The sequence below is a fragment of the Dromiciops gliroides genome, chromosome 2, assembly GCF_019393635.1.
Source record: "Dromiciops gliroides isolate mDroGli1 chromosome 2, mDroGli1.pri, whole genome shotgun sequence".
Taxonomy (NCBI): domain Eukaryota; kingdom Metazoa; phylum Chordata; class Mammalia; order Microbiotheria; family Microbiotheriidae; genus Dromiciops; species Dromiciops gliroides.
Window position 1 is genome coordinate 352,311,881 of NC_057862.1, and position 20,833 is coordinate 352,332,713.

General features: G+C 34.9%; 1 long non-coding RNA gene across 2 annotated transcripts; it reads left to right on the top strand.

Annotated features, from left to right (window-relative positions):
• The first annotated feature begins 6,177 nt into the window (after positions 1–6,177).
• Positions 6,178–16,322, top strand: LOC122739336. Of its 2 annotated transcripts, none has more exons than XR_006354663.1 (3): positions 6,178–6,359; positions 14,826–14,853; positions 15,503–16,322. It is a non-coding gene; the product is annotated as an uncharacterized LOC122739336 (long non-coding RNA). The 2 variants fall into 2 exon arrangements; XR_006354664.1 differs by lacking the exon at positions 6,178–6,359 and adding an exon at positions 7,382–7,431.
• Positions 16,323–20,833: the final 4,511 nt, after the last annotated feature.

Consider the following 20,833-nt stretch of genomic DNA (forward strand, 5'->3'; position numbering starts at 1 on the left):
ATTATTTTATTATTTATGGTGCCTTTTAGCAAAATCTAGTTTTCCTAATTATCTCTTTTAATTAGATTTATTTTCACTTTTGTTTTGTTTGAGATCATAATTGTTACCATTGCTTTAAACAAAGAAAGAAACAACAAAACTTTTTGTAAAGCCTAATACATTTTGCTCCAACTCCTTTCTTTACTTTGTGTGTGTGTCCCTTTTGTTCAAGCATTTTTCTTATAACCAACATAAATTTAGATGCTGGTTTTTAATCCAGTCTGTTATTTGCTTCCTTTTTATGGGTGGCTTTAACCCATTCACTTTTTTTTACATAAATAGAATACTTTATTTTTTTTAGTCTTAGAATTTTAATATTTTCCCCCAAATTACATGTAAAAACAAATTTTAACATCAATTTTTAAAACTTTGTGTTCTAAATTCTCTTTTTGCCTCCCTCCTTATCCCCTTTTAAGAACTTAAGCAATTCAATATAAATTATATATGTGTAGTCATATAAAACATTTCTACATTATTCAGGTTAGGAATGAAAATAGAAAAAAAAACTTTAGAAAAAGGAACTAACAAAAAATTATGCTTCAATCTGTATTCAGGATACCATTAGTTCTTTCTCTGTAGATGGATTGCATTTTTCTTAAGTCTTTCAGAGTTACAGCAATATTGTGAGATGACCTGCTGTAAAGGACTTTGTAATTTTCAGCAATACAATGCCGGACCATTGTATTGCTGAAAATTACAAAGTCCTTTACAGCAGGTCATCTCACAATATTGCTGTTATTTTTTATACAGTGCATTTCACTTTGCATCTGCTCATGTAAGTTTTTCCAGATTTTTTCTGATAGCATTCTGCTCATCATTTCTTATAACACAATAGTGTTCCATCATAATCTCATCTCACAATTTGTACTTATTTACTTATTTAGAATTTTTCCCCAAGTTACATGTAAAAACAAATTTTTACATTGATTTTTAAAAAATTGTATGATCCAAATTCTCTTCCTCCCTTCCTACCCACCCCTCCCTAAGAACACAAGTAATTCAATATAAGTTATACATATGCAGTCATATAAAACATCTCCACATTGGTCAGGTTGTGAAGGAAAATAGACAAAAATACTTTAGAAAGAGGAACTAAAAAAAAATTATACTTCAATCTGTATTCAGATTCCATCAGTTCTTTCTTTGTATATGGATTGGATTTTTCATAAATCCTTCTGATAGCATCCTGTTTATCACTTCTTTCGCAGTTACTATTGCTAACTATACTGACCTCCATCCTAGTCCCTCCCCTTCATATTTAATCTATTTTCTATCATCTTTCTCCCTCTCCCTCCTCAAAAGTGTTTTGCTTCTTACTGAACCCTCCCCCAATTGGCCCTCTGTTCCTTCACCTCTCCCCTCTTATCCCCTTCCCTTCACACTTTCCCACAGGGCAAGACATATTACTATATGCACTTGATTGTGTAGGTAATTCACTTTTTGAGCCAATTCTAATGAGAGTAAGGCTCACTCATTCAGCTGCTCCTTCCCAATTTTCCCTTCCACTCCATAATTTTTTCATGCTTCTTTTATGTGAGATACTTTACCCCTTTCCCTTTCCCCTTTATTCCCTTTCCCTTTCTCCCAATGCATTCATCTCAATCCTTAATTTTATTTTAAAGATATCATCATGGGGCGGCTATGTGGCACAGTGGATAAAGCACCGGCCCTGGACTCAGGACTTCCTGAGTTCAAATCCGGCCTCAGACACTTGACACTTACTGGCTGTGTGACCTTGGGCAAGTCACTTAACCCCAATTGCCCTGCAAAAAAACAAAAACAAAAACAAAACAAAACAAAAAAGATATCATCATGGGGCAGCCAGGTGACACAGTGGACAAAGCACCAGCCCTATACACAGGAGGCCATGAACCCAATTCTGGCCTCAGACATAAGTCACCCCATCCTGACCACCCGACAAAAAATATAAACAAAAAATAAATACTTTACATATATCATCCCTTCATACTCAATTCACACCTGTGCCCTCTGTCTAAATATATTCCATTCAGCTGCCTTGATACTGAGAAAGTTCTTATGAACTCAAAGTATCATCTTCCCATGTAGTAATGCAAACAGTTTAAACTTTCAACATCCTTCATGATTTCTTTTTCCTATTTACATTTTTATGCTTCTCTAGGGTCTTGTCTTTGAAAGTCAAGTTGTGTATTAAGTTCAGTTCTTTTCATCATGAATACCTGAAAGAACTCTTGTTCATTGAAGTCTCATTTTTTCCCTTGAAGTATTTTAATCAGTTTTCCTGGGTAGCTGATTCTTGGTTGTAATCCCAGTTCTTTTGTCCTCCATAATATCATATTCAATGCCCTCTAATCATTTAACTTAGAAGCTCCTATATTTTTTGTTGTCCTGATTGTGGCTCCACAGTATTTGAATTGTTTCTTTCTGGCTGCTTGCAATATTTTCTCCTTGAACTAGGAGATCTGGAATTTGGATATAATATTTCTGGGAGTTTTCATTTTGGGATCTCTTACAGGAGGTGGTCAGTGGATTCTATCAATTTCTATTTTACCTTCTGCTTCTAGAATATCAGGGCAATTTTCCCTGACAATTTCCTGGGAGATAATGTCTAAGCTCTTTCCTTGATCATGTTTTTTCAGATAGTCCAATAATTTTCAAATGATCTCTCCTGGATCCATTTTCCAGGTCAGCTATTTTTCCAAGGAGATATTTAACCTTGCCTTCTATTATTTCATTCTTTTGGTTTTTATTTATTGTGTCTTGATTTCTCATAAAGTCATTAGCTTCCATTTGTTCAATCCTAAATCTTTTTTAATCATAAAATTATTTTATTATTTTCCAGTTACATGTAAAGATATTTTTCAATATTTGTTTTCATAGGATTTTACATTCCAGATTTTTCTCCCATTCTCCCTTACCTCTCCCCTCCCCCAAGACATAAAGAAATCTGATATAGGTTATATATGTTCAATCACATTAAAAATATTTCTGTATTAGTCATATTGTGAAAGAAGAAGCAGAACACAAGGGAAAAACCTCATAAAAGAGAAAAAAAACCAACCAAGAGGTATAAACAGTATTGTTCAATCTGCATTCAGAATCCACAGTTCTTTTTTCTGGATATGGAGAACATTTTCTATCATGAGTCCTTTGAAATTGTTTTGTATCATGGCACTGCTGAGAAAAGCCAAGTCTATTATAGTTGATCATCACAGAATGTTGCTGTTTCTGTGTACAATGTTTTCCTGGTTCTGCTCATTTTGCTCAGAATCAGTTCATATAAGTCCTTCCAGGTTTCTCTGAAATCCTCTTGCTCTTTGTTTCTTTTAGCACAATAGTATTCCATTACATTTATATACCACAACTTGTTTATACATTCCCCAATTGATGGGCATTCCCTCAATTTCCAATTCTTTGCCACCACAGAGAGAGCTATTATAAATATTTTTGTACATGTGAGTCCTTTTCCCTCTACTATGATCTCTTTGGGATACAGAATTAGTAGTGGTATTACTTGGTCAAAGGGTATGTACAGTCCTATAACCCTTCAGGCATAGTTCCAAATTGATCTCCAGAATGGTTGGATCAGTTCACAGCTCCACCTACAATGCATTAGTCTTTCAATTTTTCTGCAGCTTCTCCAACATTTATTATTTTCCTTTTTTTGTCATATTAGCCAATCTGATACGTGTGAGGTGGTACCTCAGAGTTGTTTTAATTTTTATTTCTCTGATCAATAGTGATTTAGAGCATTTTTTCATATGGCAATAGATAGCTTTGATTTCTTTATATGAAAACTTTGTATTCATATCCTTTGACCAATTCTCCACTGGGAAATGACTTATATTCTTATAAATTTGATTTAGTTCCCTATATAATTTAGAAATGAGGCCTTTATCAGTAGTACTGGGTGGAAAAATTGTTTCCCAGTTTTCTGTCTCCCATCTAATTTTGACTGCATTGCTTCTGTTTGTAGAAAAACTTTTAAAATTCAATGTAAACAAAATAATTAATTTTGCATTTCATGATATTCTCCCTTGTTTGAACATAATTTTTTTTCTCTCCACAGAACTGAGAGATAAAATACTCCTTCCTCTTCTAATTAACCTATGGTATCATCCTTTATGTCTAAATCATGTACTTATTTTGACCTTATTTTGGTATATGGTGTAAGATGTTGGTCTATGCCTAGTTTCTGCCATACAATCTTCCAGTTTTCCCAGCAGTTTTTTTCAAACACTGAGTTCCTATCCTAGAAGCTGGAGTCTTTGGGTTTATCAAACAGAAGATTACTATAGTCATTTAATATTGTGTCTCCTCTGCCTAACCTATTCCATTGATCTACCACTCTATTTCTTAGATAGTACCAAATAGTTTTGATGACTGCCACTTTATAGTATAGCTTTAGATTTGGTACAACTAGCCCAACTTCCTGTGCATTTTTTTTTTCATTAATTCCCTTGATATTCCTGACCTTTTCTTCTTCCAGATGAATTTTGTTATTATTATTTTTTTTGAACTCTATAAATTTCAGGTAGTCTGACTGGTATGGCACTGAATAAGTAAATTAATTTAGGTAGAATTATCAATTTCATTGTATTAGCTTGGCCTATCCATGAGCAATTGATATTTTTCCAGTTATTTCGATCTGATATTATTTGTGTGAGAAGTGTTTTGTAATTGTGTTCATAGAGTTCCTGGGTTTGTCTTGGCAGGTAGATTCCCCAGAATTTTATATTGTCTACAGTCACTTTAAATGGAATTTCTCTTTCTATCTCTTGCTGCTGAGATTTCTTGGTCATGTATAGAAATGATGATGATTTCTGTGAGTTTATTTTATATCCTGCAATTTTGCTAAAGTTGTTAATTGTTTCAATTATATTTTTAGCTGATTTTTTAGGATTCTTTAGAATTCTCCAAGTATATAGAGTGAAAGTTTTGCTGCCTCCTTGCCTATTCTAATTCTTTGAGTTCCTTTTCCTTCTCTTATTGCTAAAGCTAACATTTTTAGTCCAATATTAAATAATAGAAGTGATAGTGGACATCCCTGTTTCATCCCTGATCTTATTGGGAATGCCTTTAACTTATCACCATTACATATCATGTTTGCGGGTGGTTTTAGTTAGATGTTGCTTATTATTTTAAAGAAGGCTCCACCTATTCCTATGTTCTCTAGTGTTTTTAATAGGAATGAATGTTGTATTTTGTCAAAAGCTTTCTCTGCATCTATTGAATTAATCACATGATTTGGGGTAGTTTTGTTATTGTTGTGGTTGATTATGGTAATAGGACAAAATGGGTTTACAAGTGAATTCTACCAAACATTTAAAGAAAAATTAATTCCAATACTATACAAATTATTTGGAAAAATAAGTGGAGTTATACCAAATTCTTTTTATGACACAAATATTGTGGTGATGCTCAATCCTAATTCTTAAGCAATTATTTTCTTCAAAGAGCTTTTGTTTTTGGCTTTTCAAACTGGTGACTTTTTTTATGACTTTCCTGTGTCACGCTCATTTCTCTTTCTATTTTTTCCTCTTCCTCTATTACTTTATCTTCAAAGTCCTTTTTGAGGACTTCCATGGCCTGAGAACAACTCATATTTTCCTTGGAAGTTTTGAATGTAGGTGCTTTGACTTTGTTATCTTCTTCTGAGGTTGTATTTTTTTTTGGTGAGGCAATTGGGGTTAAATGACTTGCCTAGGGTCACACAGCTAGTAAGTGTTAAGTGTCTGAGGCCAGATTTGAACTCAGGTCCTCCTGACTCCAGGGCCTGTGCTCTATCCACTGTGTCACCTAGCTGCTCCTGAGGGTGTATTTTGATCTACTTTGTCACCAAATAAACTTTTGATTCTTTTCTGTCTACTCAATTTCCTAGCCTATTTCTTGACTTTTACCTCCTTCTTAAAGTGGGGCACTGCTTCTAGGATGCAATGTCCCAGGCTTCAGGGTTTCCCAAGTGTTAAGATTTAAGGAGAGGCACATTCTCAGCTTGCCTGGCCTGTGCTCTGGTCTGTAAGTAATCACTGGCCTGCTTGCTTTTTAACATAGAAACAGTTTTCTGTTCAGCTGTGGCTGCAAGCTTGGCAAGCCTGTGCCCCTCCCCCACTGGGCTATCACCACTCAAGCCTGCTTCCTGCTTCCCAGTGAGGGCAACACAACAATATTCCACCTCAGCATTCACAAAGACCCCTGCTCTCTCCCCTTGGCCCACCGCTGGACCCCCTCAACTATCCATGAGCTGAGTTTCAGCAGTAGCTGCTGACACTAATGATTCTGAGGCTTCGGAGGTGTGGCCTCTCTGGGGCTATATTTGTGCTGGCTCCACTCTCACCAGGGTGAGTACACAGACCCTTCCTGTCACCCTTCTAAAGCTGGCAAATGATCTCCTCCTATCCTTTTGTGATTTTCTGCTGCTCCACGAATTGTCTCATGGCATTATTTGCAGGTTTGTGGAGATATAGTTTAGGGAGCTCCACACAGTTTCTGTCTTTCCCTAGCCCAATCACTTTTTAATTAATTAATTTTTTTGCAACAAATATTTATTTTATCTTTTCTAGTTACATGTATGGGTAGTTTTCAACATTCATTTTCATAAGATTTAGAGCTCCAAATTTTTCTCCCTTCTTCCCTTTCCTCCCCTCTCCATAAGACAGCAACCAGGTTATAAATGTACAATCCACAAGTGCTCTTTTTATCAGTTCTTTCTATGGGGATGGATAGTATGTTTCATCATCAGTCCCTTGGGATTGTCTTGGATCATTTTATTGCTAAAAGTAGTTAAGTCATTCACAATTGCTCATTGAACAATACTGCTGTATTGTGCTGTGCACAATGTCCTCCCAGTTCTCCTATTTTCCTGCAGGGTTAGAGAGATTACTTCACCCAATTGAGTATGTATGTTATTCCCTCCTTGAGCCAATTATGATGAGATTGAGGTCTTTAGCCAAATTTGATGAGTGTTAGGCTAATTTACTGTGCAGATTAAATATATTACTCCACCCAGTTGGGTGTGTGTGCGTGCCTGTGTGTGTGTGTGTGTGTGTGTGTGTGTGTGTGTGTGTGTGTGTGTGTGTGTGTGTGAATCCCTACTTGAGGCAACTCTGATTAGTTTAAGGTCTTTGAGCCTTTTCTGATGAATGTAAAATTCATTTACTGCCCTGTTCCTCCCCCATCTCTTCCCCCACTCCATAAGCCCTTTTCTGTTTCTTTCATGTAGGATTTCATCCCATGCTACCTCTTCCTTCCCCCTCCTTCAGTACATTCCCCTCACCCTTCAATTTAACCCTGAAGATGTCATCATGGGGCAGTTAGGTGACACAGTGGACAAAGCATCCCCCCTGGACCCAAGGGGATCCCAGCCAAAACCCAGCCTCAGACACAAAATAGTCACCCCCTGCACAACCCCAGGTATGACCCCAACTCCAATTTTTTATGGTTCTCTAGGGTCTTGTATTTGAAAATCAAATTTACCATTCAGTTCAGGTCTTTTCATCACCAATACCCATAAGTCCTCTTTTTTTTCTTTTCTTTTTTTTTATATAAAAATTCTATTATTTCCCAATTACACGTAGAGATAGTTTTCAACATTTGTTTTTATAATATTTCTTGTTTCAAATTTTTCTCCCTCCCCCCTCCTCAAGACAGCAAGTAATCTGATACAATCACATTAAACATATTTCTGTATTAGTCATGTAATGAGAGAAGTATGAGCGCAAAAAGGAAAAAATTCAAAAAAGAAAACAACAACAAAAGCAATAGAAATATTATGGTTCAATCTGCATCCAGATTCAACAGTTTTTTTTTCTTTTTCTTCTGGATTTGGAGAGCATTTTCTATCGTGAGTCCTTTGGAACAATCTTGGACCACTGTATTGCTGAGAAGAGTCAAGTCTATCACACTTGATCAACACACAATGTTGTTGATACTGTATACAATGATCTCCTGGTTTTGCTCATCTCACTAATCATCAGTTCATACAAGTCCTTTGAAGTTTCTTTGAAATCTGCCTGCTCATAATCTCTTCATCATTCATATGCCACAAATTGTTTAGCCATTCCCTAATTGATGGGCATCCCCTCAATATCCAATTCCTTGCCACCACAAAAAAAGAGCAGCTATAAATATTTTTGTACATGTGGGTCATTTTCCCTTTTCTATGATCTCTTTGGGAAAAAGACCCAAAAGTGGTATTGCTGGGTCAAAGGGTATGCACAGCTTTATAGCCCTTTGGCATAGTACCAAACTGCAGTCCAGTATGGTTGGATCAGTTCACAACTCCACTAACAATGCATTAGTGTTCCAATTTTTCCACAGCTTCTCCAACATTTATTATTTTCCTTTTTTGTCATATTAGCCAATATGATAGGTGTCAGGTGGTACCTCAGAGTTGTTTTAATTTGCATTTTAATAATTAATAGTGATTTAGAGCATTTTTTCCTATGACATTAGATAAATTTGATTTCTTCTTCAGAAAACTTCCTGTTCTTATCCTTTAACCATTTCTTAATTGGGGAATGACTTGGATTCTTATACATTTGATTTGGTTCTCAATATATTTTAGAAATGAGGCCTTTATCTGACTATAAAAATTCTTTTGCAGTTTTCTGTCTCCCTTTTAGTTTTGGATGCATTGCTTCTGTTTGTACAAAACCTTTTTAATTTAATGTAATCAAAATCATCCATTTTGCGATTCATACTATTCTCTATCTTTAATTTGGTCACAAACTATTCTCCTTTCCACAAATCTGAAAGGATTATAATTTTTTCTAGCTCTATAAAATAATTTTAGATAATGTGATTGGTATGGCACTGAATAAGTAAATTAATTTAGGCAAAATTGTCATTTTTATTATATTAGCTCAGCCTGTCCATGAACAATTGATAGTTTTCCAATTATTTAGTTCTAATTTGATTTGTGTGAAAAGAGTTTTGCAATTGTATTCATAGAATTCCTGGGCTTGTCTTGGCAGGTAGACTCCCAAGTATTTTATATTGTTGACAATCATTTTAAATGGAATTTCTCTTTCTATTTCTTGCTCCTGGACTTTGTTGGCATGTATAGAAATGCTGATGATTTATGTAGATTTATTTTATATCCTGCTACTTTGCTAAAGTAGTTAATTGTTTCAAGTAATTTTTGAGTTGATTCTCTAGGATTGTCTAAGTATACCATATCATCTTCAAAGAGTGATAGTTTTGTTTCCTCCTTGTCCATTCTAATTCGTTTAATTCTTTTTTATTCTCTGATTGCTAAAGCTAACATTTCCAGTAAAATATTGAATAATAGAGTAATAATGGACATCCCTGTCCATTTCACGCCTGATCTTATTGGGAATGCCTCTAACTTATCTCCATTACATATAATGCTTGCTAATAGTTTTAGGTAGATACTGCTTATTATTTTGTTTTGTTTTATTTTGGCAGGGCAATGAGGGTTAAGTGACTTGCCCAAGGTCACACAGCTAGTAAGTGTCAAGTGTCTAAAGCTGGAATTGAACTCAGCTCTTCCTAACCCCATGGCCTGTGCTCTATCCATTGTGCCACCTAGCAGCCCCCCATACAGCTTATTATTTTAAGGAAAGTACTACCTATTCCTAAGCTGTCTAGTATTTTTATGAAGAATGGGTGCTATATTTTGCCAAAAGCTTTCTCTGAATCTATTGAGATAATCATATGATTTTTGTTGGTTTTCTTATTGAAGTGGTTGATCATGTTAATAGTTTTACCAATGTTGAACCAGCCCTCTATTCCTGGTATAAATCCCACCTGGTCATAGGGTATTATCCTGGTTATTACTTGCTGTAATCTCCTTGCTAACATCTTATTTAAGATTTTTGCATCAATATTATTAGGGAAATTGGTCTATAATTTTCTGTCTCTGTTTTGGCTCTATATGGTTAAGAATCAACACCATATGGAGCTGTGAACTGATCCAACTATTCTGGAGAGCAATTTGGAATTATGCCCAAAGGGCTATAAAGCTGTGCATACCCTTTGGCTTAGCAATACCACTTTTGGGTCTTTTCCCCAAAGAGATCATGGAAAAGGGAAAAGGACCCACATGTACAAAAATATTTATAGCTACTCTTTTTGTGGCGGCAAGGAATTGGAAGTTGATGGGATGCCCATCAATTCTGGAATGGCTGGACAAGTTGTGGTATATGAATGCAATGGAATACTATTGTGCTGTCAGAAACGATGAGCAGGAGGAGTTCAGAGAAACCTGGAGGGTCTTGCATGGGCTGATGATGAGTGAGATGAGCAGAACCAGGAGAACATTGTGCACAGTATCACCAACATTCAACTGTGATAGATTAGATTCTTCTCACCAATCCAATGGTACAAGAAAGTTCCCAAGGACTCATGATGAAAAAGGCTCTCCAAATACAGAAAAAAGAAAAAAAGGAACCGTGGTATATGGATGCTGATTGGACCATACTCTTTCTTTTGTTTTTGGTGCTGTTGTTTTTCTTTTTTTGAGGTTTTTCCTTCTTGCTCTGATTCTTCTTGTATAACATGACTAATGCAGAAATATGTTTAATGTTATTATATACATATATTATATATGTATATGTATATGTATATGTTTACATTTACGTATACATATATGTATCATATATATGTGTATATATGTATTATATATGTGTATATATACATATATGTGTATATATACACATATATACATATATACATATATACATATATACATACATATATACATACATATATATATATATATATATATGTATGTATATATATATATATATATATATATATATGTATATATATATATATATATATATATATATATAAAACCTATATCAGATTACCTGCTGTCTAGGGGGGAAATCTTATCTAAACAAAGGTTGAAAACAAATAAATTAAAAAAAAAAAGAATCAACACCACATTTGTGTCATAAAAGGAATTTGGTAGAACTCCTTCTTCATCTATTTTTCCACATAACTTGAATACTATTGGAATTAATTGTTCTTTAAATGTTTGGTAGAATTCACTTGAAATCCCATCTGGCCCTGGAGATTATTTTCTTAGGGAGTTCATTAATGGCATGTTCAAATTCTTTTTCTGATATGGGCTTATTCAAGGATTTGTATTCCTCTTCAGTTAACCTGGGAAGTTTGTATTTTTGTAAATATTTATCCATTTCATTTAGATTGTCAAATTTATTGGCATACAGTTGGGCAAAATAGTTGCTAATTATTGCTTTAATTTCCCCTTCATTGGTAGTTTAATCAACCCTTTAATTTTTGATACTGGTAATTTGGTTTTCTTCATTCTTTTTTTTTTAAATCAAATTAACCAGTGGTTTATCTATTTTATTGGTTTTCTCATAAAACTAGCTCTTAATTTTCTTGATTAATTCTATAGTTTTCTTGCTTTCAATTTTCTTAATTTCTCCTTTACTTTTCAGGATTTCTAATTTAGTATTTAATTGGGGATTTTTAATTTGTTCTTTTTCTAGCTTTTTAAGGACCATGCCCAATTCATTGACCTCATCTTTCTCTTTTTTATTGATGTATGCAGTTAGAGATATACAATTTTCCCTAAGCACTGCTTTGGCTGTATCTCATAGATTTTGGTTTGTTGTCTCATTATTGTCATTGTCTTGGATGAAGTTATTGATTGCTTCTATGGCTTGTTGTTTGGCACAGTCATTCTTTAGGATGAAATTATTTAGCTCCCAATTAAGTTTCAGTCTACCATTCCATGGCTCTTTATTACATGTAATTTTCTTGCATCATGATCTGAGAAGTATGCATTTACTATTTCTGCCTTTCTACATTTGACTATGAGATTTTTGTGCCCTAATACATGGTAAATTTTTGAATATGAGCCATGTACTGCTGAGAAAAAGGTATATTCCTTTTTATCCCCATTCAGTTTTCTCCAGACTTCTATCATATCTAACTTTTCTAATATTCTATTCACATCTTTAACTTCTTTCTTATTTATTTTGTGGCTAGATTTATCTAATTCTGAGAGGGGAATATTCAGATCCCCCACTGGTATAGTTTTGCTGTCTATTTCCTCTTGTAACTCATTTAACTTCTCTAAGAATTTGGATGCCACACCACTTGTCACATACATATTTAGCATTATTTTTATTATTTTTTTTAGTGAGGTAATTGGGGTTAAGTGACTTGCCCAGGGTCACACAGCTAGTAAGTGTCAAGTGTCTGAGGCCAGATTTGACCTCAGGTACTCCTGACTCCAGGGCCGGTGCTCTATCCACTGTGCCACCTAGCTTCCCAACACATGTTTAGTATTGATAATACTTCATTATCCATAGTACCTTTTAGCAAGATGTAGTTTCCTTCTTTATTTCTTTTAATTAGATCTATTTTTGTCTTTGCTTTGTCTGAGATAAGGATTGCTACCCCTGCTTTTTTTTTACTTTAGCTGAAGCAGCCTTTTACCTTTACTCTGTGTCTATCTCTCTGCTTCAAATGTGTTTCTTGTAAACAACATATTGTAGGATTCTGGTTTTTAATCCACTCTGCTATTCGCAGATTTCATCCCATTCACATTCACAGTTATTATTACTAGCTGTCTATTTCCCTCCATTCTATTTACCCCCTTTGTACTATTCCCCCCTTCTTATTCATGTAAGCAATTAGAAATATAAAATTTCCCTTAAGCACTTCTTTAGCTGCATCCCATAGGTTTTGGTATGTTTTCTCATTATTGTTGTTCTCTTGGATGAAGTTATTGTTTCTATGATTTGTTGTTTGACCCCCTCATTCTTTAGGATGAGATTATTTAGTTTCCAATTAATTTTGAGTCTACCTTTCAATGGCTCTTTATTAAATGTAATTCTTATTGCATCATGATCTGAGAAGGATGCATTTACTATTTGTATACTATACTACTTGACACATACATGTTTAGTATTGATATTACTTCATTAGATATAGTACCTTTTAGCAAGATATAGTTTCTTTCTTTATCTCTTTTAATTAGAACTATTTTTGCCTTGGCTTTGTCTGAAATAAGGATTGCTACCCCTGCCTTTTTTACTTCAGCTGAAGCATAATATATTCTGTTCCAACCTTTTACCTTTACTCTGTGTGTATCTCTCTGCTTCAAATGTGTTTCTTATGAACAACATATCATAGGATTCTCATTTTTAATCCACTCTGCCATTTGCTTCAGTTTAAAGCAGAGTTCATCCCATTCACATTCACAGTTATTATTCCTGTCTTTTTCTCACCATCTTATTTACCCCCTTTGTTCTTTTCCCCCCTTCGTTCACCCTATTTCTTGTCACCAGCATTTTGCCTCTGACACCTGCTTCACACAATTTGCCCTCCCTTTTGTCAGCCCTCCTCCCTTTTCTTTATCCTTTTCTCCCCTGCTTCTGCCCTCCCTTCTATCAGTGGCCCCCTCTTTCCCCTTACCGTTTTACTTCCCTAAAGAATGAGCTAAATTGGTTTATCCAAATGAGCACATATGTTATTCCCTCTTTGAACCAAATCTAATGAGAGTAAGGTTGAAACAATTCTCACCCCTCCTTTCTTTCCCTCTATTGTAATAGGTGTTTTGCACCTCTTCATATGATGTAATTAACACCATTCCACTTCCCCTTTCTTCTTCTCCCCATATACTCCTCTTTTTTATCCCCTTAGTTTTCTTTATATCATCACATCAAAGTCAATTTATACTTATACCCTCTATATATAGTCCTGTCTGCCCAATTATAGATACAATTCTCAAGAGTTATAAGTTTTATCTTCCTGTTTAGGGATGTAAACAGTTTAACCTTATTGAATAACATGTCCCCCATTTACCTTTTTATACTTCTCTTGAATCTTGTATGTTATGATCAAATTTTATATTCAGTTCTGGTATGTTCATCAGGAAACCTTGAACATCACCTATTTCATTGAATTGTTTTTCTGCTGAAAGCGAATGCTCAGTTTGGTTGGGTAGCAGATTCTTGGTTGCAATCCAAGCTCCTTTGCCTTCCACAATATCATATTCCAAGCCTTGTGATACTTTAATATTGAAGCTGCCAGGTCCCAAGCAATCCTGACTGTGACTCCATGATGTTTAAGTTATTTCTTTCTGGCTGCTTTCAGTGTTTTCTCCTTCACCTGATAATTCTGAAATTTGGCTACAATATTCCTTGGAGTTTTCCTTTTGGGGTCTCTTTTAGGACGTGATTCTTGGATTCTTTCATTGATAATTTTATCCTCTGACTCTACAATATCAGGGCTGTTCTCCTGGATAATTTCCTGGAATGTGGTGTCTAGAATATTTTGTTCTGATCATGGCTTTCATGTAGTTGAATAATTCACAAATTATCTCTCCTGGATCTATTTTCCATGTCAGTTGTCTTTCTGAAGAGATATTTCAGATTTTCTTCTATTTTTTTCTTCTTTGGATTCTGTTTGATTGATTCCTGGTGTCTCATTGAATCATTAGGTTCCATCTGTCCAATATGAATTTTTAAGGCATTGTTTTCTTCAGTAAGCTTTTGAACCACCTTTTCCATTTGGCCAAATGAATGTTTTAAGGAATTGTTTTCTTCAGTCAATCTTTTTGCTTCCTTTTCCAAGCTATTGATTATTTTTTCATAATTCTCTTGTGTAGCTTTCATTTTTCCCCATTTTCTTCTACCTTTCTTGATTGATTTTTAAAATCAATTATTTGCTTCATCAAATATATATATAATGTTAATAGATTTTTCCAACAAAGCTTCAGAAAGCGTAAAACATTTATGGATTAATAAGTCATAATAATGATAATGAAGGTCCTAATCCCTCCTTTTTTCTCATTATAGCTTGAGTACATTGTCTCTCTAGCAGGAGGTGAGTAACTTGTTTCATCTTCATTCTTTGGGATTTGTCATTTATCACGTAACTAACAGAGTTTTAAAGTACTTCAAAAGCTATTTCTCCTGCAATGACGTGGTGTTCAGTAACTAAATTGTCCTACTATTTCTCTTCATTTCTCTTTGCATTAGTTCATAGAGGCCTTCCTAGTTTTCTCCATGACTATAAATTTCATTGTTTTTTATGGTACAATAATTTTTCACTGTGTTTGTGTTCTCCTGTCAATACACAATAGTATTCCTAGTGAAATAAAAACATAGTAGGTTTTATTGCCTATAAGTTCAGCATCAGTTGTTGATGTGTTCTCTCACAATCTAGGTAATGTAGAGTTCTTTTACATGACTACTCATGTATAACTGATATTGAATTGCTTGAGTTCTTGGGGTGGGGGTGGGAAGGGAGGGAGGAAGAGAATTTGGAACACAAAGTTTAAAAGAGAAATTGATGTCAAAATATGCTTTTACATGTAATTTGGAAAATAAAATTCTATAATAATAAAAAGAAAGAAAGAAAATTTATTGTAGGCTTCATTACCAAAATTAGCATATTCAGAATGAGAGATTTGATTGTCTTACTATCTGCTGTCCTAATCAGAGCATGTTCTGAGTTTTTTGTTCACTTCCAGATGCTGTTTTTGAGAACCACACTCAGACAATGGAGTGACTCCATAAGAGAGTTACCAGGAAGAAGAGAAAATCAAGACTCAGTGCATTAGACTATCAGTTAAAAAAATATGAATGAAGATAATACTTTTTGGTACAAATCTATGATCCTATGTGGTCACTAACTTCAAGGATTCAAAGGGCTATCTGATGGAAGATCATAAATTTAGTACTGTAGAGGACTTTAGAGGCCATCCAGATCAAGCTAATTTTGCAGTAAAGGAAAATAAAAAGAGAAAGATTAGATAACATCCTCATGAGCACATAAGAACTAAAGTAAGATTTTGAATTTAGATCCTCTAATAGCCTATAGCAGAAAGCCCTTCTAGGAATTCTGTCACAGGGGATTGATATTCATTTTGTGTATTTTATCACCCCAACCTTGATTAACTTCTGCCCCTTTCTTTCTTTCTCCCCTGGAAACCTTCTATCTCTTTTTCTGTCACCATATCCATGTCACTCTTCCCTTATTTTTCCTTCCCCTCATTTTGCCTCCCCTCTGTTCCTCTCTCATTTTCCCCTTTCTATCCTGTTTTCTATTGCTTTCTACTTGTTTCTCTTTTTAAAATTATATTTTATGTTCATCAAATTTCTATAAGTAGGTGAGTGACTTGTTCCATTTTTATTCTTTGGGACTTGTCATTTTTCATGGAGTTTATCACTGTTTTATCTTTCCCCTGTAATGTGGATTTCATTATCTGAATTCTCTTAATTCTCCTCACTTCTATCTATAATAGTTCATAGAGGTTTTTCAATTTTCCTCTGTAACTGCCCTTTTAATCATTAAATATGATATGATAATATTTACTTTTCTTCATGTTTTGAAGAGCATACACCCTTAGTATCCAGTATGTGACTACATTAACAAGAGTTATAATAAATTATCTTTTTCCCTGGAGATCTGTTTCCTCTTGTTTTTTCTTTTTAGTGTATAGGTTTACTAATTATATAACTTGGCAAAAAGATATGTACAATTCAGTAACATTTTACACTCAATTTAAGTTATTTTCTAGAATGGTGGTACAAGTTCTCAGTTCCACCAATACCATCAAAATGACCAGAAAGTGGCTATAACAGCAGCAGTTGCAGCAGATTCAGCTCTCAGTCAGGGATGTTAAACGTGAGACAACTGGTCAGAAAGAGATAAAAGTGGACTCTTTGTTGGCACTGTGTGCAGAACCGGGCACCATTTGATAACTCTATAGACTGTATACAGTTATGGATTCTTTAAATATTTGTTATAAATCACTTTTAAGGGTTGGGGGGGGGACCAAGATGTTGAAGAAAAAACAGAAAGTTGCCTGAGCTCTCCACAGTTTCCCTCTGAAAAAAATGTTAAATCAAGCCTCTAAAATTCTGGAGTGCCAGAACCCAGGAAAAGATTGAGTGAAACACATTTGCATCCCATGATAACAAAGAAGGACTTCAGAAAAGGTCTGTCTTACTTGGGTAAAAGGGGAGTACAACTCATCACAGGCAGTGGCAAGGCAAGCCAGTGGGATGTTCTTATCCACAGCACAGATCAGCAACTGATACCCCAAGATTCTTGGTCGTCAGGCCAGTGGCACAGCAGATTAGCTATGAGGTCTCTAGCCCTGGAAACCAGAGCACAAGTGGTGTGATTAGGCTGGGTCACTCTAGTATGGTAACAAAGCCACCAGCCCCAGAGGTATCAGCACAGTAAGCCAGTAACCAGGCTCCTGGTCCTGAGCACAAGAAGTTTAAGATAGTACCCCCAGTACACTAGGAGTAGACCTTAACTTTTTTTTGTGTGTGTGTGAGGCAATTGGGGTTAAGTGACTTGCCCAGGGTCACACAGCTAGTAAGTGTTAAGTGTCTGAGGCCGGATTTGAACTCAGGTACTTCTGACTCCAGGGCCGGTGCTCTATCCACCGTGCCACCTAGCTGCCCCAGAGCTCAACTTTTAAAAGTCACAAAAAAGGATTAAAATGATTAAAAAAACATAAAGGGCACTGAGCACAAAAAACTATGGCAACAGGGAAGGTCAAAATAAAAACTCATAGGAGGACAACAATGGCAAAATGCCCAAAGGTGGAACCTCAAAGAGGAATATGAATTGGTCCCAAGCCCATGAGGTTCTCTTGGAAGAACTCAAAAATATTTAAAAAGAAAAACTAGTAAGAGAGACAAGAAAAATTGGGAAAAGAAATGAGAATTATGTGAGAGAATTATGAAAAAGGAGTGAACACCTTGGAAAAGGAAACACAAAAATTGAAGGAAGAAAACTACTCCTTCAAAATTGAGAGTATTGTCCTCATTTGAGTTTGTGTTTTGCTCTTCCCTGTTCACACAGAAGCTCTCAATGGTAAGAGCCCTTTCTGTTTCTTACTCATATTGTGGCTTATTTATTATTTAAAAGTTGAGGTCTGCTCCTGGGGTACAAGGGTCACTGTTTCAAACTTCTTGTGCTGGGGGATAGGGGCTGTGTCACTGGCTTTCTACTCTGAGGCCTCTGTTACTTGTGGATTCCTCACCACCCTGGGCTTGATCCTTGTGCTTGCTCCAGGCTCAATAAATGCAGAAAATTCTTTTGATGAAATAGAACACATTCTTATTTAAAAACACTAGAAAGCACAGGAATAAATGGAGATTTCCTTAAAATGATAAGTAATATCTATCTAAAACCATCAGCAAACATTATTTGTAATGGGAATAATCTAGAAGCCTTTCCAATAAGACTAGGGGTAAAACAAGGATGCCCATTATTACCATTATTATTCATTATTCTACTAGAAATGTTAGGTTTAGCAATAAGAGAAGAAAAAGAAATTGAAGGAATTAGAATAGGTAATGAGGATACAAAACTATCATACTATGTTGGTATGCCTAGAGAATCAACTAAAAAGCTAATTAAAATAATTAACAACTATCTAATTTGAAGGGTATAAAATCAAACCCACATAAATCATGAACATTTCTACATATTACCAATGAAGCCCAGCACCAAGGGATAGAAAGAAAAATTCCATTCAAAATAATTATAGATAATATAAAATATTTGGGATTCTACCTACTAAGAAAAACTCAGGAACTTTATGAACAAAAATACAAAACACTTTTCATAGAAAAAAATTAGATCTAAACAATTAGAAAAAAATAAATTGTTCATGGTTATGCCAAACTAATATAATATAAATGACAATTTAACCTTAATTAATTTAATTATTCAGTACCATACCAATCAAACTATTTTATAAAGCTAAAAAATAATAAAATTTATCTGGAAGAACTACAGGTCAAGAATATCAAGGGAATTAATGAAAAATGCAAAAGAAGGTGGTCTATCCATACCAGATCTAAAACTACATTACACAGTGGGAATCATCAAAACTACTTGGTACTGGATAAGAAATATAGTGGTAGATTGTTGGAATAGATTAGGTACACAAGTCACAGTGGTAAATGACTATAGTAATCTACTGTTTGATAAACCCCAAATCTCCTGCTTCTGGGATAAAAACCCACTATTTGACAAAAACTACTAGGAAAAGTACATGGCAGAAACTAACAATTAACATTATATATCAACATAATGTCAGAATGTGTACATGGTTTAGACATAAAGGGTAATATCATAAGCAAATTAGGTGAGCAAGGAATAGTTTGCTTGTCAGATATATGGAGAAGTGAAGAATTTATGACCAAACGAGATAGAGAACATTATGAAGTGCAAAAAGGATAATTTTGATTATATTAAATTAAAATGTTTTTGCACAAATCAAACCAATGTAACCAAGATTAGAAGGAAATCAGAAAGATGGGAAACATTTTACAGGCAGTGTTTCTTTTTTGTATTTTTGTTTTTGTTTTTTCAGGGTAATGAGGGTTAAGTGACTTGCCCAGGGTCACACAGCTAGTAAGTGTCAAGTGTCTGAGGCCATGATGAAAAGACCTGAACTGAATAGAAATTTGACTTTCAAATACAAGACCCTAAAGGAGCATAAAAAGATGAACAGGAAAAAGAAATCATGAAAGATGTTAAAAGGTTAAACTGTTTACTTCCTACATGGGAAGATGCTATGTCTAAATCATAAGAGTCTTCTATGTAATAGGGCAGTTGATAAGAATAAATTTTGACAGAGGGCACAGGTGGGAATTGATTATGAAGGGATGATACCTATAAAACATTTATTTTTTCTCTTCTTTTTTTTTTGGGGGGGGGCAATCAGGATTGATCAATGTCTTGTGTCTGGGGCCATATTTTGGCTTGCATCCTACTGGGTCAAGGGTGGATGATTTGTCCACTGTGTCACCTAGCTGCCCCATGATGACATTTTTTGGGTGAAATTGAGGGGGGAGAGGAATACATTGGGAGACAGGATAGGGGAGTGGTAGAATGAGGTGAAATCTCACATGGAAGAAGCAGGAAAGGGCATATGGAATGGGGGAGAGATGGGGGAGGAGTGGGGAAATGAAGGAGCCTTATACACATCAGAATTAGCTCAAAGACCTTAATTTCATCAGAGTTGGCTCAAGGAGGGAATAAAATACACACCCAATCGGGTAGAGTTATCTATCCAACCCTGCAGGAAAGTAGGAGGGAAAGGGAATGGTGAAAGAAGGGAGGGAAGAGCAGGGGAGGGGGCAGTCAGAAACAAAACACATTTGAGGAGGAATAAAGTTTAAAAAAGATAGAAAATAGAGTAAATATCATGGGAAGGGAATAGGATGTAGGAAAACATCTATTATGATTGATGATAATGCCAAAATGTATGGTACTTACTCTGATGTGCTATTGTGAAGAAAATTCTTCGTCAAGTTTAAGGTACCATATAAAAATTATCTATTACTTTTGTTGGAATAATCAACCTCATGGGTTTATTATAAGGAAATCTCTCTTTAAAATACTATATAATTGTAGCTTACTATAAAAATGATAACCAGGGTACTATCAGAAATACCTGGAGGGATCTGCATGAGCTGATGTAAAGTGAAATCTAAAATATACAAAATAATATTATTGTGAGATGATCTACTGTGACTGACTTCAGTTATTTTCAGTAATGCAATGATCCAAGACAATTCTGAAGGTCTTATGAAAAATGCAATCCATCTACAGAGAGAGAACTGATGGTATTTGAATACAGATTAAAACATAATTCTTTTTCATTAGTTAATTTATAGGAAACAAATATCTATCTATCTATCTATCTATCTATCTATCTATCTATCTATCTATCTATCTATCTATCTATCTATCTATCTATCTATCTATCCATCTAATGAACAGGGTGCCATCAGAAAAACCAGGAAAGATCTACATGAACTGAAGC